The sequence below is a fragment of the Corvus cornix genome, chromosome 11 (assembly GCF_000738735.6).
Source record: "Corvus cornix cornix isolate S_Up_H32 chromosome 11, ASM73873v5, whole genome shotgun sequence".
Lineage (NCBI taxonomy): Eukaryota > Metazoa > Chordata > Aves > Passeriformes > Corvidae > Corvus > Corvus cornix.
The window spans coordinates 5628303-5655902 of NC_046341.1; the positions used below are offsets into that span (position 1 = coordinate 5628303).

At 43.2% G+C, this 27600-nt stretch overlaps 1 protein-coding gene across 2 annotated transcripts in view; it reads left to right on the forward strand.

Moving 5' to 3' along the window:
- MAF (MAF bZIP transcription factor) overlaps positions 1–27600 on the forward strand; it is a 184039-nt gene that overhangs the window by 45326 nt on the left and 111113 nt on the right. Inside the window, exon 3 of one of the 2 annotated variants that reach the window (XM_019288220.2) lies at positions 16178–16972. The exons of the other annotated variant lie outside the window; for it this stretch is intronic. The gene's annotated coding sequence lies outside the window, so the exon portion shown is untranslated. Of the gene's footprint in view, positions 1–16177; positions 16973–27600 lie in introns of those variants that run through there. 2 annotated transcript variants of the gene reach the window in all.

Consider the following 27600-nt stretch of genomic DNA (forward strand, 5'->3'; position numbering starts at 1 on the left):
GACTATATTATAACAATCATAATTAAGCTTTGTACTTGAACAGTGCCTTTCCTTGGGGAATCTCAAGGCACTCTGTCAAATTTATGGGGAAATCCCGGGGAAATAAGTGATTTCCCTACAGATCCGCAAAAATTCAGTGGCAGAGCTGCGAGCAGACCCCAGGTCTCCAGTCTCCTGGACTCTGGCTCCAGCTCACAGCAGGAGCTGCCTGATTTCTTTGTCACAGCCCGGGCAGGACTGAGGGGCTCTGGGAGCACAGCCCTGGGGGTGCAGGTGGGTGCTGGATATGCTGGGGGTGCCTCCCTCACCTGGGGCTGTGCAGGGAGCAGGGACACGGGCTGGGCGCAGTGGGGAGGTGACAGCAGGGACAGGCAGCTCACACCAGACAGCCCTTTGAGCAGCAACCTGAGCCTAAATGCACCAAAAATAACAACGGGGAAACACATTTAGGTGTGGTGTAACTTTGGGAAAGTCCTGAGTCCTCCATGCCTCAGTTTACCCACCTCTACAGTTAATATGGTGGCACTGTGAGAGGACTTGTGGTGGTGGATTTTTTTATGGCAAAAAAAATTTAAAAATCAGGGGAACTTATGTCAAGATGTGGTGCTTTGAGCATCATTTGAAGTTTTTCATCAAGGCTGAAGTCCTTACCAGAAAAATGTGCCCCACTTTATCTCAAAATTCAGGGTTTGTGCAAGAAATACACAGGGAAATTATTTATGTGTCATGAAGAAGACTCTGATGAGATGATCACAGGGGTCTTTTCTGTTTAAAATCCCTAAGGTTAAAAATTTGTACAACTTAATGTTTCTAACATGCTTTGAGACCTTCAGAGGCAAGGTCCCTTTGGATTCAGTAGGATGAATTGGCCTCCTTGGGTAAGTTGAGTTGAATTTTGGGTGTAAGACAAGGAACATGTTACATTACGAGTTTGTTTGCTCCACTGGCTGGTTTCACCAGTTTGTGCAGCCTGGTAAAAAAACCAAACAAATCCACTTGACTGCACAGACAGAGCAAAGCCGACCATAAGTTTTTCATCTGAATGCCTGCAGAGGATGACAAAGTGTTCAAAAGACAACTGGACTTATGTTATTGAGAATGTTTAAAGTAAGCAAGCAGTAAAACCTTAAACATTGATTTGGTGTTTTACTAGAACAAATAGAGAGATTTAAAAATAGTGGTTAGATGCTGAAAAGCACAGCTACAGTGAAAATAGCCATATTTTCTCTGAATAAATCCTCTCCCTCCAGGGAGCAGGCTGAGTGTGGAGGGGAACAGAGTTATCAGCCTCTCTTGTTAGGCCCAGGCTGTGCATTTGGCTTGATGATGGGCAAAAGGATGTTTATGGGTCTGTGTGAAGGAGTCAGTCCAGAAGCAATGGGCAGTGCTCTTCTGGATGGGAGCACGTGGCATTTTAGAGGGAGCTGAGTTGTTGATGCCATGCAGAGAAGTCCCTCTCTTCTGCCCTGGGACCAGGCGTCATGGCAGTGGCCTGGCAAGGGGCACTGCTCTCCCATGGCACTGCTGGCATCTCTGCAAGCCTCGGGTCAGAGGACCAAGGGTATCCCACCAGAACTGGGACAGTTGGCAATCCTTGTTCTTGTGCAGACTGCGTGAAATGCACACCATTCCCCAGAGCTTACAGGCACAGCTACAAACAAAGCAAAGATGGCAGGAATGACATTCCCTTGCTAATTATAGTGTGGTCCCATCTGTATATTTGGTGTTATGTCACCAACTCCAGCCTGCTTTTTTCTAGCAGGGAAATACTGCTGTAGGTCGAAGCTCAGCACAAAAGGCTCCAGACCTCTAGTAATGTTATAGTTGCTTGTTTAACGGGGACGAAACGCTATTTTTGAGGGCTATCAGTTGGAAATCTGAGAGTGTGTTGGCTAAGGTGCTTTTTGGGTAATTCAACAGTCTGTGTTTAAAAAGCCCTTGGGTGTGGATAAACATAACAGAGTTCAGTGGCTGCACCTTTCATTGAACCCCACTAGCTCCATTGGCACGTTGTGCATGGCAGCAAAGCTGTGAGCTCAGATCCATCCCTCCTGCATGGAGAAGGTGGGAGAGCAGCTATCTCCCTGGCCACCAACGTTCCTCTTGGCTGCAGACTTTTTGGTTAGTGGATAGTCTGTGAAGAGTTTGGGCTGCAGGACATGTGCATCACTCTCCAGGAATTCCCTCTGAGAGATATGAGGACAGAAACCACCCTTCTGGATCACCCCATGGGGTGTTTCCTTTCAATCCTCTTGAGGATCTCATGTGTCCTCCTAGAGGCCCAGATATAGTCTTGGAGTCCACATCCCTGTTTCTGTTGGTGGAGTTTCCTGACTCCTGCTTGTAAAATGGTCGCAATTTAGGACATTAAATTCACTCATGTAAGATGCCATTTGTCCCTCCAAAAGAGCCCATGGGGTGCTTCATTCTTGCACATAGTACTTATTGAGCAGTATTGGTGAGCCTCATGCTAAATCATATAGGACTGAGATTTTTAATTAGGGTAGAGATGGGAGCCTCCAAATCTCATGTGATTAGAGAGTTCTCGTAACTTTTACATTTATTATATAGTCCAATTAGCATATTTCTTACTTTAATGTCTCTATTGCCCTGTTCAGTGTTGAAAATCCAAAAATAAGAGCACTTTGCTAAAACCTGAAAGCCATGGAGTGAAAATAGTCAAGAAACAAAAGTAAAAATGGGTATTCCTAATTTAATTCACTGTTTGGGCCAAAAACAATGAATGAAACTTTGGCAAAACAGGGAAACACCGTAAAAACAAGGAAACTAAAATCTGAAAACCATCCACTTCACTAGTCGTGGCAGAGGCAAAAGGAATTTTAAAAAGTCAAATAAGTCTTTAAGATATCCTAAAATCAGGCTTGTGTGGGGACTTACAGAAGCACTGTGCAAAGATTAATCTCTCAGGACTTGCACCTGGATCTGTCCCCTGAGCTTAAAACCCCTCTCTGCCTATGGTTTTCTGATACATTCCAAGGGTATTTGGTGGAACTCATGTGCAGGAGGGGAAGCAGATCCTCAAACAGCTTTATGGGTGAGGAGCTGCCACATGAAGGCCACGGTGTCTCTGAAAGTCAAGGTGAATTCGTACCAGCAGAAATAAGCTCTGGTTTCTTGTCATGCAGGAAGCCGTTGGTGGAGCAGGAATTTAACAAGTTCACAACTTAACAAGTCCCAGCCTAGTGTCTGGACTACCAGAATAGATTTTTTTCTCAAATAACCCCAATCGCTCAATGCTTTTGTCAAATTTCTGTCTCTCTGTACCCAGTGTCAGCCTCAGCTTAACAATGAAGGTAGTCCCAGAAAACTTCTCACAAATAAGCAACCTATGCTCCCTGTTATGAAAGCAGCCTCCTACTGTCTGGTACATTAATTCTGTTCTTGTGGGGCACTGAAGAAGTAGAGTTTTTTTTGCCTGGCATGGTAACTTTCATTGCTTTCATTTTTTTAGGAGCTTCATGATTCTGAAAGGCTTAGTGTGAGCTATAAAGGCTCCACCTCTTTCTTGGCCCTGTAACCCATGAGCAGTTCAGCTGAGGCTAGGGGATTTGTGTATAATGATTTGGGAAAGTTGTGAGTATAAATAGTAAGGAATTTGAGATGTTTTTCCCCTCTGTAATTCAACACTCAATAGCTTCCCCTTCCACCCTGCACATAAGGTGCTGTACCAAAACCATGGAAAGAATCTGTAGAGCTTCAGATCAAGGAAGTTCATAAGCTAGCAGGCTTTTTTCCTGCCTGCTCTTTTTAAAAATCTTATAATATAATCTCATCTGGGGAATAGCATGGCCAGAGGGCTTTACAAATTTTCACCAGATCCTCTCACCAGGAGCATTTGCCCCAGGGGCAGAGGCAGGACAGCGCTCTGATCTCTTACGCACAGTGTGGTAAGGGCAGGAATTTGGAAAAAATGTTCAGCCCCAGCTTTTTCCTTTCTTTCTTCTTTCTCTTGCTGGTAGCAGCTACTTCTGAGAGAATGTTTTCAACCTGCTCTAAGCTCCAACCTCACTCTTCCTTCCCCTTCCACATCTCACTGGTGTGCAGGTCCGAGGTACTGGGTTACATCACATAGAATAGCAGAATCATTTAGGTTGAAAAAGACCTCTCAGATCATCAAGTCCAAGCTCAAATGATCAGAGCCATCTTGGCCCCAGGTCTGTGACGATATGCCCATCAACCTGGAGCCCCAGAACAAGGCATTCCTGAGCACAGAGGTTGCCATTGCATCTGACAGCAGTGCTTGGAGCTGGGGGGGCCCTGGCCCAGGCATCTCTGTAGTGACGGGTTTGCTTTTAAGTTCTCCTCAGGTTTCTTTTGTCTCCATAGTCATCTTGGTCTTAATTTCTCCTGTTCTTTAAACCCTGCACAAAAATGCAATGTAAACCTCAAAACACCCTCACTTATTCCAACAGAAATATCATCGCTGAGCAGTGTCAATGCAAATTCTCTGTAGCCCCTGTGATTTCAGCCCAGAGATGAGTCTCAGCTCTGCACTCCATCCCCAAAGCCTGATTGAAAACTGCTCGTACAGCTCTCCAATAACACTGACTCGGGCACAGATGACGGGCGATCACAGCATGTATTCGTGTACATACATTGCCAGGCATTTGATGTATGGTTTCATTTTTGAATCTTGACTTCATTTTGCTCCATAATATTTGAACATGCAGATTTACAAATCAGGCCCCAGCATTATTGTTTAAAGAACCCTCAATGCTTTTGGTAAAAACCTGAGTAAGTATTTGTTATATTTAGAGGCAATTCTACTTATTATCTCTTCATACCATAAGCTTTTCGCTGACCTAGATTTTGCTATTTCATTTTCCATTTGCTGTCCCACAGTACATTTGCATGGAAAGAAAGTCTTTTGTCTTTTAGTGTTCTCTTGCACTTGCTACTTCATTCACCAGCCAAAATCACGCTCTCTGCCCTGTGATGGTGTAAAGAGCTTCACTGGGAGTGATTGTATGGCTGAGGATCCTGGCTTCAAACTAGAGGTAAAAAGCTATTGCAGCTTTTAGCTTTGTAGAATCCTTGGGCTGAAGAGTGCTGGAGGACCAGCCAGAAGCAGAATAGCATGCAAAGAGGAATGGTTTGTGTGTTTTCCAGCAGTAGCTATTTACAGAAAGAAAAGTGGACAGAGTCAGAAACTGGCTTCCTTTCAGTCAGAGGGAGTAGTCCTCTCCCTGGATGTATATTACAACTATAGCTAAAGACACAAAACAACATCTTGATTTTAATTCTGGTTTCAGTTTTAGCATGTCATTAAAGAGATACCTGTATTGACAGGAAGAGTTGTAATGCTTTTGGGGAGTTGTTATTATCGTATTACACGATTATAGTGTTTATTGCAGTGGCGCCTTAGGGCTGAATTTACAAATGCTACGGATGGATTACATGGTATTATGCTGCACACAGACATTTTGCTGCATGTTCATGTTGAAATCCTGTGAACTGGACAATATAAACAAATTAACATTATCAGGGAAAACCTGTTTTTTAATTTAAGTTTCCCTGAAGACTGTATTTGGCCAAAGGACACTTGCTCTTGCTCTCACATCTCCTGCATCTCAACCATATTCAAAAATGTTTTTACTAGCACATGTTAACCAAAACCTCATCCTCTTAAAAAAAAAAAAAAAGCAGGCATGTTTTAAAATGCATTTGATCCAACCAGCTAGTATATTTTTAAACACGACAGTGTTATGTTTAACAGTGTGTTAGCATATGTCAATTAACTTGTTTCCACAGAGTGCTGACAGAAGTGCCCCCATCACCACCAGCCCTGAGGGGCCCTGGGGCTCAGTCAAATCAGCAGAAGGGAGCCTGTGCCCACACCTCCAGCCCACTGAAACTCAGCACTGGCTCTTCTGGACAGTATTAGGGTGCTGGAAGAGGGCACAGTGCATTCGAAGTTATTCCTTCCTTTGCCTGCTGTGGTCTGCAGGTAACCCCCATGGCTGAGGGGATGCACCAGGGCTCCTCTGTCAGCACCCCAAATGAAGTCTCCTGCGAGCACACACGTGAGCTGAGATGCTCTCACTGCACACAACGCCCTTCCAGACAGAATAAATAGAGACTTTTTCTCACACTGTCAGGAGATCACACCCCTTCCCTGTGCCAGATATAGATGAGATGGAGGAGAAAAGATGCACGTGCACGTGCATGTAGCCCCTAAGTCTCCCCTGTGCCCAGAGCAGGTGGAGGGGATGGCTGTGTGTGTCTGGGGTGCTTCGTGTGACGAGTCATGGCCATGGCCATGTGGGCTGCTCACCTCCACACTGCTCTGGACCATGCTGGCCAGTGCAGAGGGAGCACTTTAATCCATTGTTGGAAACAGCAGAGATCCTTTTGTCCAGAGACTGGCATGTGCTGCTGGATAAAGCCCTGGGAGTGTGTGAACTAACCAGGCGTATTCTGGCAGGACCTTCCTGTGCATCCCAGCCCTGAAATTGTGCATGATGAGAAGTAAATGGAGTGGGAAGCACACAGGTCAGGTCTCAGCAGCAAAGCAGGGATGCACACTGCTTTCCCACACGGATGTGCAAGTGCCTGTCCATGCGTGGCAGCTGCAGAGACCCAGGCAGGTGTTTGACAGGGCTCATCTGTTACTGCCCATGCAGAGAGTGTGGGAAGGGTGTATATGTGGGCATGCAGCAGGCTGAGGAGGTGTCCAGGGTCTGCATCCCCGTGCCCTGCTGCTGTGGGCTGCATGGTGTATCCACGTCCCAGCCAGACTCTGTGCACAGGAGCAGTCCCCAAGCAGACAGACTCACCTCTGCTGCTGTTCCTCACCCAGGGAATTTGGGCAACTTTCATTTCTCATTTCAAGATTAGTAAATGCATGAATGATTCCCACGTGTTCTGGGACAGTGTTAAAGGGAATGGTAGAAATACCTAGAATAAGCAGTGTCCAAAAATAGGTCTCTTGTCCTGCCAATGTCTTGCACATGTTCTTAACTTTCCTGCCCTGGGAAGCAACTCCTGGCACCCTGCAGGGCAGGAGAGTTTTTCCATTCACTTCAGTGGGTGCGGGATTTCTTTCTGCCTTAGGGACCTGTGGATTTTAAAGGCACTGTCCATAAGGCACACTCAGGCTACTCTGCAGGGTCAAAGTGTTTTATATTTTTAGCATTGACATGATGGTCATGAGGGAAAAGCACGTTTTTGCCCCACTCGAAGGGCATGGTCAGACGTGCTGCTCTGCTGGGGCTGCTCAGGGTCAAGTCATTACTGGCCCTGGACCATTTCTTCGGGTGCTGCACCTTCCTGCTACACAGCTTGGCTGCCATAATTGGAGCTGTGGAGCTGACCTACACCAGCCGAAACATGTTGGAAGTGGGGTTTTATAAATAGACTGTGTGGACAAAGGGTGTCTGCTCCGGGGTGTTTATGGGGCTGGGGAGAGGAGCTTGGGGAAAGGGATGGAGCCTGACAGCTCCCAGTGAAGCAGCACAGCCCTCTTTGCAAAACAGGGATCGTGGTGCTGGCAGAGCCTGCGGCAAGCCCTCGGCACAGGGAAGGACGGAGAGGCCACGACCCGGGGTGTGGGTGCTCAGCTATTTTCTCCCTGTGAGACTGGCTCCCAGGCCTTTGCTCATGCAAACCCTGACAGATCCCATCTAAATGAGTTGTTAGAAATTATGTGCTCCCTCCCTGGTCTGGGCTGGAGCTGAATTTTGCCTACCAGTCTCAGGGAGTAGGTTTTGCTACTGAATGCAATTAAAAGAAGCAGAACTTGGCGCTGTGGGATCATGCCCAGTGCTGGTAGTCAGGGTGATTGACATTGAATCCCTTGATTTCTCCAGGGGCATCATAATATTTTAAAAGTATTATTAATTACAAGTGTATTAATCTCCAAATAGTATTAACACTATTTCAAAATATAATTTTATCCTATCCAACCGACTGGGGAAAAAAAAGCAGTTTTGGATGAACTGAACTACTTTATAGACACTGTTCTTTATAACCAGATAGATTTTCCCTAGTTAGTTCCACTTCTATCTAATATTGGTGGAAGATTAAAGATACTGAATCAATGGCTGTAAAAGCTTACATTAAAAATTTTCAGTAAATGAGAAGAGGAAAATTTCATTAGAAACATAAATTGTAACAACTGGAATGCCTGCAACTTATTTTTAGTATTCTACTGACAGTCACACTTGAAAGCCTTTTTTTTTTCCGAATGTTTTCTTTTCTCAGATTAAAAAAAAAAAAGAAGAAAATGACCTCTAATATTTTGAAATATAGAACTAATTACAGTAGAGAGTGATCCTGATCCCACAGAAGTCAACTGCAGCATTCTTTATGACATTGCAGGATAGTGCCTCTATTAAGAAATAGTAAGGAAATGAGATACTTTAAAGAGAAGGGTTTAAAATGAACTGGCTCTGTTGGCCTCTTTTGTAAAAATACCTTAGAGCCACTTTTATCAAGTCAAAAGGTTCATTGAAAAGAGAGAAATGAAAAGATGCTGCTCATGGAGCCTGGCAAAACATGAAGTTCTCAACAAATATCTCTCCAATCCAATTATAACATTTAAATCAAGGAGGAAAAAAAATTATGAAATATAATGAAAGCTTTCTTTCTACTGAAAAAGTCTACTTGGAGATGTCCAGACCTAAGGGAATTACCAAGTCAGCCTTATAGTGGAGAAAAAATGTAATGTAAATGAGAGTAAATAATCAAATTTTTCTGGTGAAAATAAGTGCAGTTGTTTAATGTAATTTTGACACACAGCATAATTTCAGCATCAACAGTGAAGTTTAAAGAATCAGTCAGTGTGTCTTCATGAGATTTCTGTACAGAAAAGCCATTCAATGGGGAAATCTAAATCAAACTTCAGTTTGCACATTGACCCCTCTACGAGAGAAAGCCCTGAATTATTTTAGTTGCAAATAGAAAAATAGAGATGACCCCATTTCATTAATTTCTAGGTACCTTTTCCACTCAAAAATCCAACATGATTGTGGAACATAAATCACAAGAATTGTGATGTGTGACTGTTTTTGTGCTCATAAAAATCGAACTTCGGTTTATATCTCTAACACCAGCTCAGCCATTTACAATTGCACAGTTTTCCACAGTGAGCTACACTGGACTCACGTCACTGTGTTTCTTGCAGATGTAATTTTTCAATATCATGGGGATATAGTCCAAACAATTAAAACAATTAAAGCAGGGCATGTCTTCAGTATTTTACTCAATCTCATAGTCTGTATGAAATATATTTGTAATTTCATGTTCATTTCCAAATGGAGACAGATTCACACACCCTCACAGCCAAACTCAGGACAAGAACCAACAATTAAATGAAGCCTGAGATCCAGTCCAAAGCACGCATATACTCAATTTAATTTTTAAATAGCTTAATTAATAGTTTCAGTTAAAGCAAAGAAGTGAAAATGGGTCAAACTATGTAAACATTGGTTAGAAAAACACACTGTCCAGCCAAAGCATTGTAGAAGTGCTTTTAAGAAGAATGGTTTTTAAATTTAATTTAAACATGGTTTTCCAGCTTAGGTAAAAGCCCAGTTCAGACAAGGCCCAAGCCACTTTTTGTGCCACAAAGAATTACCGAGGTATGCTGAGAGTTTATTTAGTCTTTGCTTGTTCTGAGGCTGTGTTTCACTGTGCAGTCATCATTTTCTCCTTGCTGTCAGCACGTTGTTACCTCTCAGCAGCTCGGAGCCCACCGTGGGGAAGCTGCGCTGAGTCGCCGCCGGGACCTGCGCGAAGGCTGCACAACATCCTCCGCAAATATTTACTGGAATTTTGAAATGGGCTGGGAGACACTGCTATTGCACGCTGAGTGTTTGCTCTCTGCAAACATGCAGGTTCAAGTTCTTATTGACACGGCTGTGATGGATGATGGGGTCCCTTACATAAGGCTCAAGGCCAGGAGAGTGATTTTGCTCCGGAGTAGTCAGGGAGTAGAAGCAACACCACATGTCTTATCTGACCAGTCATTGCTCAGCAGCCCTCACTTCATGGGAAGATACACTTGTTAACTTCTTGGTAGTTCCTGGATTGCAGAGGGGCAAAATCATAAAATTCAAGCAATTTCTCTCAATCCAGAGAACTACTGTATCCAGAGAAAACTGTGTTCTTTACTCTAAAAAAAATTTTGGCAAAATTTTTCTAAGATACTTTAATTTCAGTTTAAATTACACCAGGGTGTCATTTCAAAGTGGTTAAGAATTCTGCTTTTAAAAATCCTTTTTAAATTATACAGTAGCACTTACATGACTCTATATATTTGTAGTTTGAAGTTTCTGCTACAGTGAGTTCTTTGCAGATTTGCTGATTTGCAGTTAACTTCCAGGTTCCTAACTTTTTGGCTAGAATAACTGAAAGGTTTCTATTTGCTTGTAGGTTGGGTTTTTCCCTGACTTTTTTTTTAAACTTTAATTTGATTAAGTTAATAAAACCAAAAAAGAAGAATTAAAAAAAAAAATCAGATGATAAGTACCGAGAGCTGCTCAGGTGCACTGCTTTAGGAAGATGTCACTGCCATCCCCTTCATCAGCACTTCTTACTGGTATGATAAATTTGGGAGTTTGAGCCTAAACTTTGACTAAGTTTTATCACATGAGAATTTTCCCCCAATTCCTATGTTGCACCTTGATTTGTGCAGAGCAGGTCATGCAGCACAAGTTGGCAATGTCTGAAGGTGTCACTGCTCTTTGCCAGCCATCCCCTTTGGAGTGTGAAGTCAGGTTTGGGGGAGGGAACATGCTGTTGGTGGCTTTTTATGGAGTACATGGCTGGCGGGTGAGACTGTTTTGGCCTTCCAGATCTGAACACCTTTGTTTCCATTGTAAAGGACAACACAATCTGTGCAGGGAACAAAAACCAGCTGCTTCTTCTCTCCACCTGCAGAACATCTGCAGAAGGAGGGAAACGTATCAAAGATCCTTATAATGAAGGACAGTTTTTACTGTTCATGTTCAAAAGCAAAACCACAACAGGAGACAGCGTCCCTTTCATGAGAACCAAACAGACATTTTGGGCTGGAGAGCAGGCTGGATGAGCTGACCTACTCCAGCTTGTCTGAAAACTTAAATGTGTCAAAGGTTCTCTTCCAGGCAAAGGGAAGATGTAGGAGAGGTTTTTATAAATGGCAGTTGGGCAATTAATGTTAACCATCAATATCAGAATGGCTTAGATTGCATGATTAACTGGTAAGAGTTTTGAGTTGGCTGGTAATTTTACATTAAATAGTCAGGCAGCCAGTGACTTGAATATTGATGAATTTCCTGTGTTTTATTAATATGCATTCTCTATAAATTAGAGGCTTAGTACACAAAGAAGAATCCTAATGCTCTTGCTATTTTTCATTGCCACAGGTAGAGCTGAATAATTCATAGCAATTAATTTATTTCACTGATTTAGCCTTTTGGGGCGGGGGGGAGGTAAGGGGGAAGTTGAGCACAAGTAGTCTGCAGGTAATTTTTCCATGTTTATTTATGATAAATAACTCACCACACACATTTGAAGACTAATTCTTAGTTTTGGGGATTTTTCGTATCTTAAATTGGAGAAATTGAGAGGAATATGGGCAGAAGTGCAAGCAACCCACCAGTCGTTATAAGAACACAAATGAATTTTAAATTTTAAAAAAAGCCCAGCTAGTTGCAAATACAACACATATAGGGTCAGGCTCATGTTGATTTGTATTGATCCGTGCAATGCTGTTTACATTGCATATTTCTGCTCCTCATTTAATTGATTGTAATTCTTCTGGACCAAGACTTTCTTACAAATATTTCTGTGGGCAGAATTCCTTGTCTGTATTTAATCCCTAATGCAAAGGTGAAATGCTGCCCCTTTTGCAGCCAAAGGAAGTTTTACCCTTCATTCTGAAAGATCCAGGATTCCACCTGCTGATGGCAACACTCTTGTTGTAAATAAACACAACTTGAAATCTGTATCTGGTACACACATAGCAATAATGCATCCAACATGGATGATATTTTATATTTGTGTGAAGTTTCAGAATATCCATACGCAGATTTTTAAATTTATTTTTTAGTCAGTGGGAGATGGTGCCTTAAATATGAGACAAAATGTTGCAGCACAAAGATCATTTGCCAATCCTGCAGCTCAGGGAGGCTGCAGCCCTTTCTCAGTGTCACACTCATATCCTGAGCAGGTAATATCCAGAAACACATGAGGAGGAGGAGGCTGGATGATTACTGCCTCTCCCTTATGCTGGTTCTTACAACACGCTCACAGCAGTGAGACTTGCATAGCACGCAATAAATCATTGCCTCATTATGCTCCTTCTGTAGGTTTGTTTAGGGCACCTACTCTAGTACTGGCTATGGAGGATTATTTGTTCTTCCCAGAAATTCCTCTCAGATACAGAGTTCTGGTTTGATTTGCTTGCACAGAAGGAAAAAATCTCTGTGTCTTATTTTAAAAATAATTTCTTAGTGTGCACAACAATTTACTTTACAGAACTGCCTAAGAAAGTAATTTCAGCAATGTCTGGATGGGATTTTAATTTGTAGGTGGGTGATTTTGTTGAGAACAGATAAAGGTTAAAGAGGGTTTTTGTGGTTTTGTCTTTTTGTGACTTGTCAATATGAAGTATTAATAAATGAAACAGAGGGTCTTCATACCCTACTTTCTTCCTTCATCCCTTCTTTCCTGCCTTCCTTTTTGCTTCCCTTCTTCCGTTCTTTCTTTCTCGTGTACATAAAAGCTGCTGATCCCTCACCTAGCCAGATTTTGTTGAATTATTGTAAAAGAAGCCCAAGTTCCTCATTAAAAAACATGTTAAGGTCTTCATTCACTTCTTCCATACGTCTTTAGCCAGTCCTAGTTCACAGCCGGTGCAGGAGGGCACCGGTCTGATTGACAGAATAGGGATTTTGACACTTGGTTTTGATTTAAGGAGACAAAATGTCCTAATAAAAAGCGTGCATTAGTTGGCCTAATTTACTAACGAGGAGCAGTATTGCTGATTTTGATAAAACAGTATTTATTTAGCATTGCACCAAGTAAATGCTGGAATAACCTACATTGTACCTGCAATGGATTTGAACGGCTAGAGATGCGACTTTGGAGAGCAGGTGGGTACACTGCAACACGGCTGGGTTTTGCTGCAGTGTGACAATGTGATCTAGGATCCAATCCAGGCTCCTCAGAAATCAATGGAAATTCTACCCTTGACTTTACTGAGCTTTGGATCCTGCTCCAGTAGTGCCAGGATGGAAATGAAATTACTCCAACTTGGGGGAAGAATTTTCTGGCTTAACAGATTCAGTGTTTTGTATTGATGGGTGTGTTTGTGTAAGGGGTCCTGACTTCAAGTTCAAGTGTTTTTGACACATACGTTGCCATGATTCTCCCTCCTAGTCACAGTTCCCTGAAATGCAATAGATTTCTGTTTTGTGACCACTCACAGACATCCCAGATGAACAATGACATTTCATAGATGATTGTAATGTGAAACTCAAAATCATTGTAAGCTTGCTCAAAATGTGACCTGCCGTCACACAAAAGCTCCCTAAGCTTTCTGAACCTTACAGCAAAGCTGCATGTGTTCACAGCCATAAAGAAACACAGAGATAAGTCACTTTGGTGTATTTTGGGGTTTCACTACACATACTCCTGCATCATTTTGTCTCAGAGTCCTGGGTATAATCTTCATTTGATCTTAAACTCTTACAAAGAGCCTAGGAATAGAAGATGGGCTGAGGTCAGGACCAGAAAAGACTTTTTCCAACACCCACTGCAACGTGCGTCCCCCACAAACAATCAAGACTCAGCAAGAGTTGTACCCAACTCTTTTTTGATGGAAGTGCAGTGGTGACCTTCTAGATTGATTAAAGATGTGACATTGATTGACTTTGAAGGGAGCCACATCCTCCCTTCTTCTGCCAAAAAGGCAATGTGAAGCCTCAAGAATGGGGCATTGCTCTTCCAAGTACGTGGAAGACATCCAAGGGTAACGGGATAATGCAGATATTGGGATAGGGTTTCTCCCCTCCTCTTCCTCAAATACCATATAGCTAGATTTTGGCTGTACAGCCTCAGGCCTTAGAAGGCTTTTCTCTGATAGCTGCTTAAAAGATGAAATAGCTGAGGAAATGAGCTCTTTTTATAGGTTATGTAGGATGTTTGGTGGTTGAGAATGTCAAAAAGGACTGGTGATGTTGACTCTGCAGGAACCTTTAATGGTGATGGGAGTATGATGCTGTGAGGACCAGAGTCAGAAGAAGAAGTGGCGTGATGGGGAAAAGCTTTATTCCTCTGGCAAACCCACCCCTGAGGATTTTTCACACTGTCGCTTTGGGGTGCCAAGTTTGGAAGATGCTAAAATGGCCCTATTTGCCAAAGACACACAGTATCTTAACAATATCTGGTCTCTTTAAGGCACCTTGAGTTGGCACTGAGGAATACTGGCCTCCAAAATTACCGCTTTTGAAAATCTAGGCCACTGAACCTGATATGAACTATCAGAAAGCAGAGACAAGGGAGCATTTATGTCAGAGAACGTATAGTGGCTTGAAAACTACAAATCAAAATAATTCACCCTTTTATGTGTAAATCTCCTTCTCTTTGATACACAAATTGAAAAGCTGTCTGGTTTCCTTGTAGTTTCCGTAAGCAAGCAGCATGTGACTGCACCCTCTAGAATGCTATTTAAGTGTTTTTTAAAGTGCAGACCTGTTAAGGTCAAGCAAGCTCATCTGTATGCTAAAACTGAGCCCACCAAACCTTACACCTAAAACCAGCAGGCAAGGGGGTCTGGAGTTCCATGGCTCCCCCGTGACAAGGGCATGGTGTGACAAATGGTGAAGCAGCAAAAGATCAAAGCACTTTTTCAGGGATAACAATAAAATCAGAGTCAGAAAAACACCAGGTCCTGGTGCAGGTGTCTGCTCTTCCAAAGCAGCCTTTGTCAGGTTTGACACAGCCAGCCCATCGCGAGGGGATGCAGGCAGGAGCTGGAAACTGGCAGTAAACAAACATCAGCAAACGAACGTCCTTTGAGGTGCATTTCTGAGCTGGTAGAAAGGCTGGAGAGTCCCTGCACGGAGGCCATGTGGAAGGGATCACTGGGACACACTGAACTTACTCTGAGTTTATTGGAAAGGAACTTTTGAATGCAAGCATGGAAAGACAGCACGATGTGTTTTGCTCATATTCCACAGTTGTTTTCCCTGGTTGAGCACCTCAGTGCAGGTCCTGTGGAAGTCAATAGCTGTCTTGCCTTTCAGAAGGATTATGCCCCTAAATAGCTTCTTTAGGAAGTGTTCTTTGCTTGGTGATAACACAAAGCAGAGGGTGGATGATTAACACCAATTAGGATTATTTACAAGAACCTAGAAAACAATAGGCCCATAAATCATTGTCTTATCAATTGTAGTTCCTCCTGAGTCATTCAGTCATCGCTGGGCACCCTGCATGTTTCACTGTTCGTTAAGTACAGATCACACTGATGTTAGCTGAAGTGTGTGCAAGTGTTGAAGGTACAATATGACCTAAAATAGCAGCATGTTACAAAAAATTCTTATAGTTTTCAACATTTCTATGTTCTAAATCCCCTACAGTTTTCCCACAGGTATATTGAGTGAATTTAAGGCAACTGACAGTAGCCTTGTTTCTCTTGGGTTATGCTTCAGCTCTGTCTACACTTGTGTCTCTGTTTGGGATGGTTTTGCAGTAATGCCCTGGCTGTCTTCATTTGTTGGGCACTGGTCCAGCTGCAGAACAGCTTCAGCGCACACACATTCCTTCCAGAGGAGAGTCAGCGGGGGGTTCTCTCCAAAAGCAAGCCAGGGCTTGGTGGGACACACTGCTCTGATCCAAGGGGCAGCCACACCACCACAAAGTCCTTCAGGGTGTCTGTAACCCTGCTTTGCAAGGGGAAGGATGTCAAACCTCCCAGAGCTCCCATAACAGCCTGGAGAGGAGTTTGTGCTTTAGAGAGGGTCAACTGCTTTATGTGACACCCTTCTTGCTTGTGACTGGCAGCTCTTGAACCACTACTCCTCTTTCTTCCACCAAGACTCCTCCTGGCTCATTATCCTTTTTGTTTAGTAACTGCCCAGTCTTCTGTAGCTGTTCCTCCTTGCTGCTGATCTTTTTTACTTCTACTTTTATCACTTTTTGTGATCCCTTTTCCAATTTCCAACCTTAGTCTCCCAGAAGATCCGGAGTGGTGATGCCTGGATGCAGAGGAGATCACACTGCTTATAAATCTGCACCATGAGGAGGCCAAAAGTTTCTGCAGCAGCAGGAGGTAAGCCAGGACTGCTGGTGGGTGTAAGGAGCAGAGAGCAAAGCCACATGAGTTTGAAAAGAAGGCAGCAGCACCCCTGAGGATGGAGACTTTGGGGCCGTGTCATGATCCTGTACAGAAAACTGAAGAGACACTGAAAACTTCAGGTGGGAACACACCACCCAGCCGTCTGCTTGTGTGGTTTGGTCCATGGACCTTTGGGGTCTGCACGCCAGAGACTGAAAACTCTTGACTAACCCTAAATTTCCTCTTTGTGGACTTCTGAGGTGATAGGAATGGCACAAAAAAATCCAATATATCTTCTTCGCCATTATGTTTCCAGCCTGCTAACTTTCCCAGGACTACTTTCTGCTCAAATTACTGGAACTTAATTACATGAGCTTTAATTTCAGTTGCTTGGCCAGCTTTAAAAACATATATTCAAATTTGAACCACAAGGACAGAATTTTTGGAGCCTCTTTGTCCTCTCACTTTGTGTTAATTTAAATGAGGAAACTGTGCCTGTGAATCTCTGCTTTACTTCACCTATTCCAAACCAGTCTCACTTCTGGAGAGATTTCCCTGACTCCCAGCAGTTTAAGGGGGAGCACAAAAACCCCCTTATGTGATAGTTTATGTTTTTGAAACTGCACAAACAATAGATATTTGTCTCCTGCTTATGCATTTTCTTGTAAATAAAATGTATTGAGACCAGCAATGGAGTTACATTACATGACTTTACACCAGATAATGTATTGACATTTTTCAAGGGAGTGTTGTATTATCCATAAATTTCACAAGTAGATCTTACAATGTTTAATTAAAATGAAAAAAGTGGAAGGAGAATCAAGGGAGGGACATGGAGAGAGAACATGAAAGGACATGGATGGAAAGTGGTGGAGTTGCAGGATAACACCACCTATCAAGGCATTATCTGAGAATTCCTATGATTAGGACTTATCTTTCTTGCTTCATTATTTCATTATAATCTGCTGCTTACCTGATAAGTAATACATGACCTCCAAATTTTATTGCATTTACTCACTTTCTTTAGATTTTGCATCAGTTTGTTGCCCTCTTAAGATCTTATTTCTGTTAAGGAATGAAGTTTTTATGTTTTTGCTGGGGTTGACTTGTTCCTCTGGTATTTCAGTGTTGTTATTCAGCTAGTGAGTGTCCCACAACAATTTCTTGGATAACACTTCCATCTATTACACTGGGATGATCAAGGATACAACTGCAGCTGATGTTCAAACACTGATGTATATCTGGGGTTGGACACCCACCTCCAACTCAACAGACACAAAACTCTCCAAAAAGCCAACAAAAGAGGGCTTTTTTTAAACACTCCAACCCGCTAGTGGATTATCCTTAATGGGTTGGCAGCATGCCCCTTCCTTCTTCTGCAGGAATGCTGGCCTGGCTTTGCAGCCCTGGGTTTGGGTTTTTGGTGGTCTTGTTTTATTTTTTTTCCATGTTACAGCATGCAAAAGAAATAAAGTGTAAGACTGATTTGTGATAGTTCATGATGTTTTTTTTTCCTCTGCAGCTGGGATTAACTTATTTACCTGCAAGGAGGCAAATGTAGTGACCAGCACTCCTCTTTGGGGAGTGACCCTGCCTTGTCAGCATGGCCCTGCAGGAGAGAGCTCCTTGCATGGGCTGGCTGTTGTTTCTGGGAGCTCATGGACACACCTTCAAAGGTTGAGGGTTCAGCTTCTTCTGCGTGAGAGAGGAGAGGAAATGACCTTCACCCAGCTGAGCAGGGAACAACAGGAAACCCTCACAGTCCCGCCATTTCCCACCCCCCAGGATCCGGCACTCAGGGACCTTTTTGACAAACTGTCAGGGTTTTTGTCAGGGTTTAGCTGCTGCAAATATATTACCTAAGTATGCTGATGATTCATGGGGAAGTGGTGTACGCTGATTTAAGTGATGGACTAGCCATTCTGTAATGGGTTTGAGAATTCCCAATCAGATTGTACTTAGTTTTATCAAGCAGGAAGCTGGCAGGCTGTGTTTTAATCAACTGATAGCATCTCTTGGCAATTGGCATCCAGCTAGTGGACAGAGTACTTCTCAAAGACCAGCTGCTAAGTTACAAACAGTCACAGCCACTCAGATCACTCAGCCTAACCTCCTATTTTCTATGTTTAGCCTGTTTCTTTCCCAAATGAAAGTTTCAGCTGGAAGTGCAGGATATCTGCAGCATACTTGCTTCTCTTTCACTGATGTTTTAGGGGGAATGGATGAGGCAGAACACATTTGCTTCATCCTCCAGAAAGCTATGCTCAAACAACCTCCTAGATGTAGCATAAAATCCCAGAATCATGCAAATTCTAGGATTTGGTGCTGGCATAAGTTTTTGGTGTGCTCACATTGCATAAGTGTAGTAAATCTACAATGTGGGGCCACACCAGGCAAGATGTGGAGTCTCCCCCTTTGATTAGGCCTCATTATTCCATGACTCATTATCTATTGTGTCACCAAAGACATGCTTGGTGTTCTGACCTGTACCAGCAGATATCAAGAATGGTTCCCTTCCCTGATAAAACTCATCACTCTATTTATTACTTCTGGGAGAGACTGGCTCCTGCAGAGCATCTTCACAGCATAAACCTTCAGGTGCCACAGCTACCTTAAATAATTCCCTACTCAGGATTTATATTTGTCACAATTATTGAGGTCTGGAGCCATTCACACTCATGGAGCTGTGCTCAAGCACAGCATCAAACCTGAGGAGCTGGTTTGTTGTGCCTGGCTCCTGTAGAGTAGTTACTGTACTTAGCAACCCACAACCAATATATCTGCTACTCTGAAAACAGGCTTTGAAAAGCACCAGAAGGGATCACTCCCCCATAAAGATTTTTTCCAACATTGCAGAGCTGTTGGGACTTTCAGAGAGAAATTCTTCTCCCAGTTAAGCATCCCAGCCAGAGGGGTGAAGATTTCACCACAGGCTGACAAAGCTCTGGTGCAACCTTCTGCAATGGGCCATGAACCCCCATTTAAAGCTGGGTCCTAGCTGAGATGCTCTTGAGCCATGCAGGCATGGAGGGAGGTGGAGAGCAGCCATCCATGCCGCTGGGATTTGGGAGCCATCTGTGATGTCTTTGCACAGGGGTCCCACAGCACCATGTGGGAAAACAGCACCCTGGTCTGAGAGCTGAGCACTAAAACCACGTGGGTTTAAAACTGGTTAAACATTTGGAACCCTCAGAAGAGGCTGATGATGGAAGGCTGTAAAATAATCATGCTTCCAAAAAATAATAAACATGAAAGTGAGGCGTAAGGAACAGAGAGGAGTGATTCATCAGGAAATTGTACTCTTGAAATTGTGTGACAAATCCTGGACAAGGGAGGAGCTGTGTGTAAGCATTTAAGGGCCAGATACTGGCTTGTCCAGAGGAGTTGAAGATACAATGAAGGTTGACAATGAACCCCATGACTGAAAGGAAAATTTTAACTTCCATCTTAGATATTTTCTGTTGACCATTACATGAAAATCAGAGAAACCAGAACCCTGTTTTCAGTGTCATGTCCCATGAGTGTTTCAGCACACAATGACCCCCACTGCAAGAACTGAATTTTCCGATGCCAGAACCACCAAAAGGACACGTGAAAAAAAAGCTGAAAAAGTCTTCTCTGTCCAGGATGGAAATATACAATTTCCACAGGGTCATTTTCTGTGTAAACATTCCTATTTGTATGTTTTACAGATTAAAACAAAAATGTATCTTGCAAACATATTCAATAAGTCAATTTTAAAGCAAGTTAATTAATGTATCTAAGCTTTATCACAGAGCATAAGTGAAAAAAATCCCCCAGCCAAATGTGAAGAGTCTAATCTTGATTTTCTCACTCTTTGAGTTCATTTATTACAATGTTTGCTCAATTTTATAAAAGCCATGCCCATGTAATAATCTAATTTCTGAGAGCATCTCCGGGGACAGGAGATCACATTACAATATCTCACATTATGTGTCATTCAGGCAGTATCTCCCAGATCATAAAACCTATGGAAAAGGAATGACACTTGAATAGCAGGTTCCTCCTCCTTTCCTTTTTTCCTTTTTTCTTTTTCTGACCATTTTTTTTCCAGCCCAGGGCTCTCTTCCTTTTACTGTCTGACCTCATGCACCCAGGCTGCTCATCTTCATTCTGCAGAGAAACAGGCTGTGATGCACATCTCTCCTTGCTCTACCTGACCACCTCATCCTGTCTCACACTGTCTTTCATATAGTTTGGGATTTTCCCTGCTGTTCTGGGCTGTCATTTGTGTTGCCTCACAGTCCATGTTTTATGCCTATAGGTGCTGCTTTGTGAACTGATGAACTGGAGCAGAGAACCAGCCCTGCCGACAAAAATCTGAAAAAAAGCCCAGGTTTCAGGTCAATAATTCCCCATGTCTGAATCACTGTAATTCTATCCAAAACTGTCCTAACAGGACAAGTACAGAGAGACAGGACCCCTCCAGCTACCTCTGGTGCCAGTTCACAGACCCGTTGCCCTGCTATCTCCATTTCTTTCAGCAGTTTCAGGGATGTTGATAAAGACCTCAAGGGAGGGTTATATGGTCTTAAAACAGATCCATTCATGTCCACACAGTCCAGGGCTTCCATTTTTAAGATTCCTTCCCTATTATCATGGAAACTGGCTAATTACCATAGAAGCCTGTTAGAAACCTGCTTAAGACACTAGTGTTGGTGTAGCAAAGCACTTGCAGCTTGCCCAAATCTCAGTGTGCAAATCTATGGGGTCCTTTGAGTGAAAATAGGTTTTCTAGGAGATGATCCTGTTGCTCTAGATATTATTTTAACATTCAAATCTAAGGTCACAACCTCAATCCTAGCTCATCCAGTTGACCACAAAGACCATAATCAATTTTATATTTTATGACACATCCATTCCAAACTACCACTCCTATTGCCCATTTCTTCATGTAGAAGTTGTGCACCAAATTTTCTGGTCTGATTAATACCAGGTTACTGTGCCTACTAGTGCACTTACAACACAACTTTGCAATGGAAAAATAAACCCAGCCTTTTTAAACACTGAGGAGAGCAGAAAAAAATCACAGCATCAGGACTAAACCAGTTCTGACAATTTCTCATTTCCATTTATTCAGAAAAAAAGTCATAATTGAGACTTAAGGAAAAAAGAAAAGCCCTCCATGCCTTTAAGTGTAAAATCCATTTTAGTAGCAGGAAGCTGTTATATGGTTAGAGCAGTTATTTTTATTGTCTGTCTGGGTATAGTTTTTAACTGCAGGCACAGAATAAATCAATAGTGTCATAAAGCTACTCTCACCCTCTGCCCTTTCTAAAGGGACATTGTTCAGTGTCTGTGCTGGATGTGACACAGACTGTGCTTTGATGCACAGAATTATGCCTCTACTAATGTTCTGGGGGAGAGATGTGTGTGACACATATTTACCTGTATCTCTTTGTCCATACCATCTCAGAGGCATCAGATTAAAAGCAAAATAAAACACAGATACATACATAAAAATGTGCAGAAGTTTTTCATCAGAAAAGAGGGGCTTATTCTGGTTATTCTCTTGGAAATGATATTTTCAATTAATTTATGCATTCATAAATATTCTCAGGTGATGTATTTTCAAGACTGTCTGAAAAATATGCAGTGCTTCATAGGACAGTCCACACAACTTAGACCTGACTGTAACCCGCTCTTTAAAACAGTGAGGAAGGACATAGCAGGATGTGACTGCATGAAGCTGGTGCTAGATAAAATTGCCCTGAAAGTGTGCCTTTTTAATAGCAAGAGTAGTTAATGGCTGGAACATTTGGCTTAGGAATGCAGTGGATTGAGCATTGCTTTCAGTCTCTAAATCAAGAGTGAGTGTCTTTCTAAAGCTATGCAATAGCTTCAGCAGAAGTTATGGCTTTGATGCTGAAATGAGTGGGTGAAGTTCTTCAGCTGTGTTACATAGGAAGCAAAACCAGATGACTGTGATGGTCCTTTTCAGCCTTACTAATCCATTAAGTCCTGGTTTGGGGCCTTTCACACGCTGGGGTTTAAAGCAGCCTCTTAGGTCTTCCGGATGATTTCTGCAGGCAGTACACGTTCCAGAGCTGGATCTGACAAACTCCATATGAATGGGTGTCCGGAATTGACACACTTTATAATTTATATATAAATCACTGCCTCTAAATGCAGTTCCAGATCCATTTCCCCATACAGCTGAGCTCACTTTGTCTGTTCTGTGCAGTGGGAATTTTCCTTTGCAAAGCAGATATGCATCTGAGCTGAAACACACACTACCACGTGCTGCTGGAGATCCCAAAAACAGCCACCCCTAACACGGACCACAGAGAAATAAACCTTTATGGATCAAATTCTTAAGATATTTATCAGCAGCGATTCCTGTTGTCAAGTTAATTCATTGCTCCTCTCCTTGCTTGCTCGTTGCAACTTCCCCAGGTTGGCACTTCTGACAGAGGCATGAAAATTGTACTTGTGCTGCAAGTGGGAGGTGGAGACAGCAAAAATCTGTGCCCTGTCTGTGGGACTCCATGCTGAGACAGCTCTATTTTCACATCTAGTCACAAGCCAATTGGTATTACCTCAGTATTTTTTTGAGAACGGCTCTCAAGAAATGGAATTGAAGTTTGGATTTGGTAAGATTAGAGGATGTAAACCCTGAAATAATTCAAGTGGTTTCTGAAGGCAGCACCACTCACTTGGTGCTGGATGAACAGAAAGGCAGAGAGCCCACAGGAGTCTGCACACTCTGTGGTGAGCGTGGTGGATACCATTCACCTGGGTAAATGAATATTTGTTTTCCTTCTCACTGCAAAATGCTTAGTGCTGGATTTTTATGTCTATAAATACTGATCTGGATTTCCCTTCCTTCCCTCCCCACGCTCCATTGAAGCAAAGACATCTCACCCAGCACCATTTGCTGACTCCTTCCCTTCTGCTCTTCCCCGTCCCCCAGTACGTGAGCACGGTCGCGTGCGGCCCCTTGGTTTCCCCTCAGGACACTGGCACTTGGGAAGGAGAATAACAGATGTTGGGGAAAAAACAACTCCCTGTCAGGTAGAAAAAACACTTTAGCAAAAAAAAGCCATATGAACTCCCCAGCTTCTCAAACTTTCTCATGAGTAGCCGGTGGCCGCCAGAATAGCAGTGAGCAGCAACAGTAATAATAAATTACAGTAAATATCATCCTGTCATAAGTGACAGCAAGCCAAACCCACTGCTGTTCAGAAATGAACTGGAGAAAATATTTCTTAATCTCTTTTTGTGTTATTCAGCCAGCTGTAATGATTTATAGTACTCTGAAGAAGTTGTGGTACAGAGTTGTTTCTTAATCATCCATTTCAGCACCTTGCCATTACCCACACATGTCTGTGCTTTGGTGGGGACTCTGGCACTGCTGGATGCTGCAAAATGCTCTCCCCAGGAATAAACTGATTTAATGCAAGGGGCCTCTCAGACTTTCTCTGGGACCCTCCTGCCTTTGGGGACAAACCTGCTACAAGGAGGAGCACTGCTAAGTTAAGGGCAGTGCCTTGAATGAAGGTTGTTTCCCCAGAGCTGTCTGGTTTGAGCCTATTCAGCTGTAAATAACCCCCATCCAGTGGACATGGAGGGATCTGGTGCTGGAGTGCATCAGATGGACACCCTGCAGATGAGGCTGTCCCCCTGTGAGTCTGTGAGCACACTCAGGATCAGTGGGAAAATAAAATGGCGGGGGATAAATTGAGCTGGGAACATGGTATCAATTGCTGCTGTCTTTGTCTACTTATTTCCAAAGATTTATACGTGACAGTGTGAGGACTGCTCAGTGACACATTTTAATTTAATTAAATTTCCTGTTGGATTAATGTCTGATCAATCAATAATGTTAATGTTTTTGCAATTTAGAGATTAAAGCTTGGATGAGCGGATATTGAAATACTCTCGCATCCAACTGCCTGGGAATAGCTTTTTCTGCTTCTATTCCTCAGAAAACCAGTTTTGGGTGAGAATGCTTCCTAAGAGTTGCCATGTACATACACCAAGGCTGAAAACTTTGCCCCAGCCTAGCAGAGGGTGAGTGAGTCATGCAGGAGCAGTGTCACTTCTTGAAGAGACAGACTTGTGTGCAGCTAAGACATGGATTTGTGCAAGATCTGTGTGGCTCTGTATATTTTCCCTCTGATGTTCAATATAGGAGAAAGTTTGAAGAACAGGGCATTGCAGGTGTGACAGTTCCCTTTGCTATGTGCTTGCTCCTTGCTCAGGAAGTCGTCAGTGCTGAGGTGGCACCTGGGGATTTGAATCTGATCACCACCAGGGCATCGATTCTCCATGTGTCCTTAGTCCCCTCTGGATCCCACTCATTCCTCTGGCCACCACAGCCTCCTGCAGCAATGAGTTCCCAGCTTAACTGCTGCTTTCCAAGGTGCCATCTATGGGACAGCAGGATCCTGGTCTGGAGCTGAATTTAATTCTTCTTGAAGTTTCTCCCCTGCCCAAATTTCTCACAGATGAGCTAATTGCGCTCCACCCTCTTCAGGCTCTGAAGATAAAGGGATGCTGTAGCATGTCCACAGAACCTTTTTTTTTCCTCTTATGCCTTGTTTCATTTAGTGTCTCAAATATTTTAGTAGTGAGGTCAGGAGAGGCTTTAATTTATTCAGGGGAGTTATTCTGCACTGAATTTTCTGTGAGGCCTTGGAGTCTTACGCAGTCCTTTAAAAACTTAAGACTCAAGAAAAAAGTAATCTGCATTTTCAAACTTGCAGAAATGTGAACCCAAATTTCCTCTGAGTCTCAATAAGTCAAACTAATTTGTCAGATCTTAGCACTATCAAAACTTGTACAGTGAAAAATCCCCCCTGAGTGAGGTCTGCAGACTCCAGTGTCCGTCTCTGGTCTCCAGGTCTGTCTCCTGAGCTGCTTCTGTTCTATTTGGGGTGCTTGCATGCTTGTTGTATTTAGGGGAGCCTTAAAAGGGCCAATTTCTTGCCCAGCTGTATTTTAAAATCTGTAAAATTTGTATGTTCTGTCCCTTGAGGATGTTCTGTGTACCTGTCCCTCAGACAACCCCGAAGTTGCACACAGAGGGAGGAAGACAAAGAGAGAGAGAGAGGAGGAGGGGGAAAGAAAGAGCAGCTCATTTTCCACTTTAGCACAGACACCTGAGGGGTAGAAGTCAGCAGTTTTTTTGACAGTACAAGAACTTGGTAACTTAAAACAGGAAGCAAAAGAAAAACCACGACCAAATAACTTTGCCTTGACCTCCTCCTAAGAGAGTCAATGACTTTAAAGTAAACTGGAACTTCTTGCTGGAATTTATTTGGACGTTGGCTGCTCCTTACCTCATTAGCACAGCAATATTCAGAAATGTGCCAGAAGGTTTAGGCAGGCTGGAGGATGCAATGAAGCTAATTTTTTTTTTTTTTTGTAAGGGAAGGCTTCACATATTTGTGTCTCACTATCAAAATCCTCTGTAGGAAAGACTTTCTTCCACTGAGATCTGTTTTGTTTTATCCTCTGCTGCAGACTCCACCAGACCCCCACCACTCCAGGTGAAAGGGCAGCCTGCCCAGGGTACCCACCCGTGGCTGGGGTGGGGATGGTTGAAGGGTAAGAGAATGTCAGTGTCTCTCTGTGTGTGCAAGTGTGTGGGGAAGGCAAAGGAAAGAGGCAAATTTGTTCCTTGGTAGGGATGGAAGTAACCTACTGCTAACAGGTGATTTTTCTGGTAGGTCAACATTTTTATGCTTAGTCCCTGGTGCAACATGTCCTTCAAGGCTGGCTTTCATAGGTAGGACTGCAGTAAGTTGGTTCACCTGGATTAGTGGTTATTCCCTCCCTTCCTTCCTTCCTCCCTTCCTCCCTTCCTTCCTTCCCAACCACCTGCACAGGGAAAAGCACCGCAAGACATTGTTAGAATAGGCACTCCTGGCTGTTTGGAGTTTGCTGTACCCTCCTCATAAATAAAAGGGGGTTTAATGCAGGAGTTTTGTCTGAAGGAGCCGAGGCTGCTCACTCCATCTCCCAGGTTCAAGTTTGGCCAGCTCATGTCTTTGCTGGTCCCACCTAAGCTGTTTCACAATCAATAAGCACGAAAAGCCCTGAGAAAATGGTGTCCCAGGGAGTAGCCCAAGCTTTTGCTGTGTTTAACCATTGAGTGTTTGGGATCTAGAATTCCCATTATTTTCACCACACCACCTTGCTCACTAGAGCAGGCTGGAGCAGGCTCTGGCCAGTTGGCTACTTTGGTGATTTGACCTGTGAGGAATGTGGGAGTACAGAACAAAGCCACACCATAAGTCCCAGAATCCTCATCCTGCAATTAAATTCATTTGGACAGCATTGTCAGACTACTTTTTGAGTTGTTCATCTTACCCTGAACAGTAAATTCCTATAGGAAAGTAATTTATGAGCTGGGAGGGCTGTTACTTACAAGCTAGTAAAATAACTTTTGCTGGACTTTTACTACCTTCAGCAGCAAGCGTCCATGCTGCAGCCAGGAATGAGCCTTTTCTTCCTAGCTGTGATACAGTGTGATCTATCACGGAGCCACATGGGTTTTTGGCTTGCATTCATCTTGTTTCCATGCAGTGTGTTTAAAAAGAAATCCCTGATTTCTGCATGCAGCATGTTTAAAAAGAAATCACTGATTTCTGCATGCAATGTTTACAGCCAAGTCACGTTATTTCAGCAACTGCACAAGCTTTCAGTGATTTGTGCATGAGTAGGATCAGGGTGGCCTTGGGCACCCTGCTTGAGACCTGTTCAGAAATCAGCAATCTCCTGCATCCAACTCATCCAGGATGCCTCCATCTTTGCCTCTACCTTTTGAGGTAGTTTGTTCTTCTTGTTGACTGCAAGTGAAATTGGACTTGGTGCTTAATCTTTAGATAATCAAAAAATGTCATCACAAGTGTGTTGTATTAGAACCATCACAGTTTCTCTGCTCCCTTCTCTGCAGGGGCTCCCAGCTGACTGCTCCTCAGGCACTGAATGCTGTGGGTATCAGCTCCAGCATGGAAATAGGCCTAACAGGTGGCTGGTTCTGGATCTCATCACACATTTTCCACAAATAAGTAAAACCACAGAAGCACAGAAACACAGCCCCAAGCCTTCTGTAAGGATGATGCAAATAAAAAATTACTGAAGTATATGCTCGTGCCACTCAGATAGCAGGGCAGAATCAGGCCCATTTCACCCCTTATAAAACATTCCTCAGGGATTCTGAGCAAGCCTTGGCTACAAGTTTCTGATCAAACTGAATCTTTCTAACCCTTAGAGGAAGAAAGCTCCTGTACCCATTACCAGCATGAAAAAGAACCTCCTCCAGTTCAAATATTCATGTGCTAGTC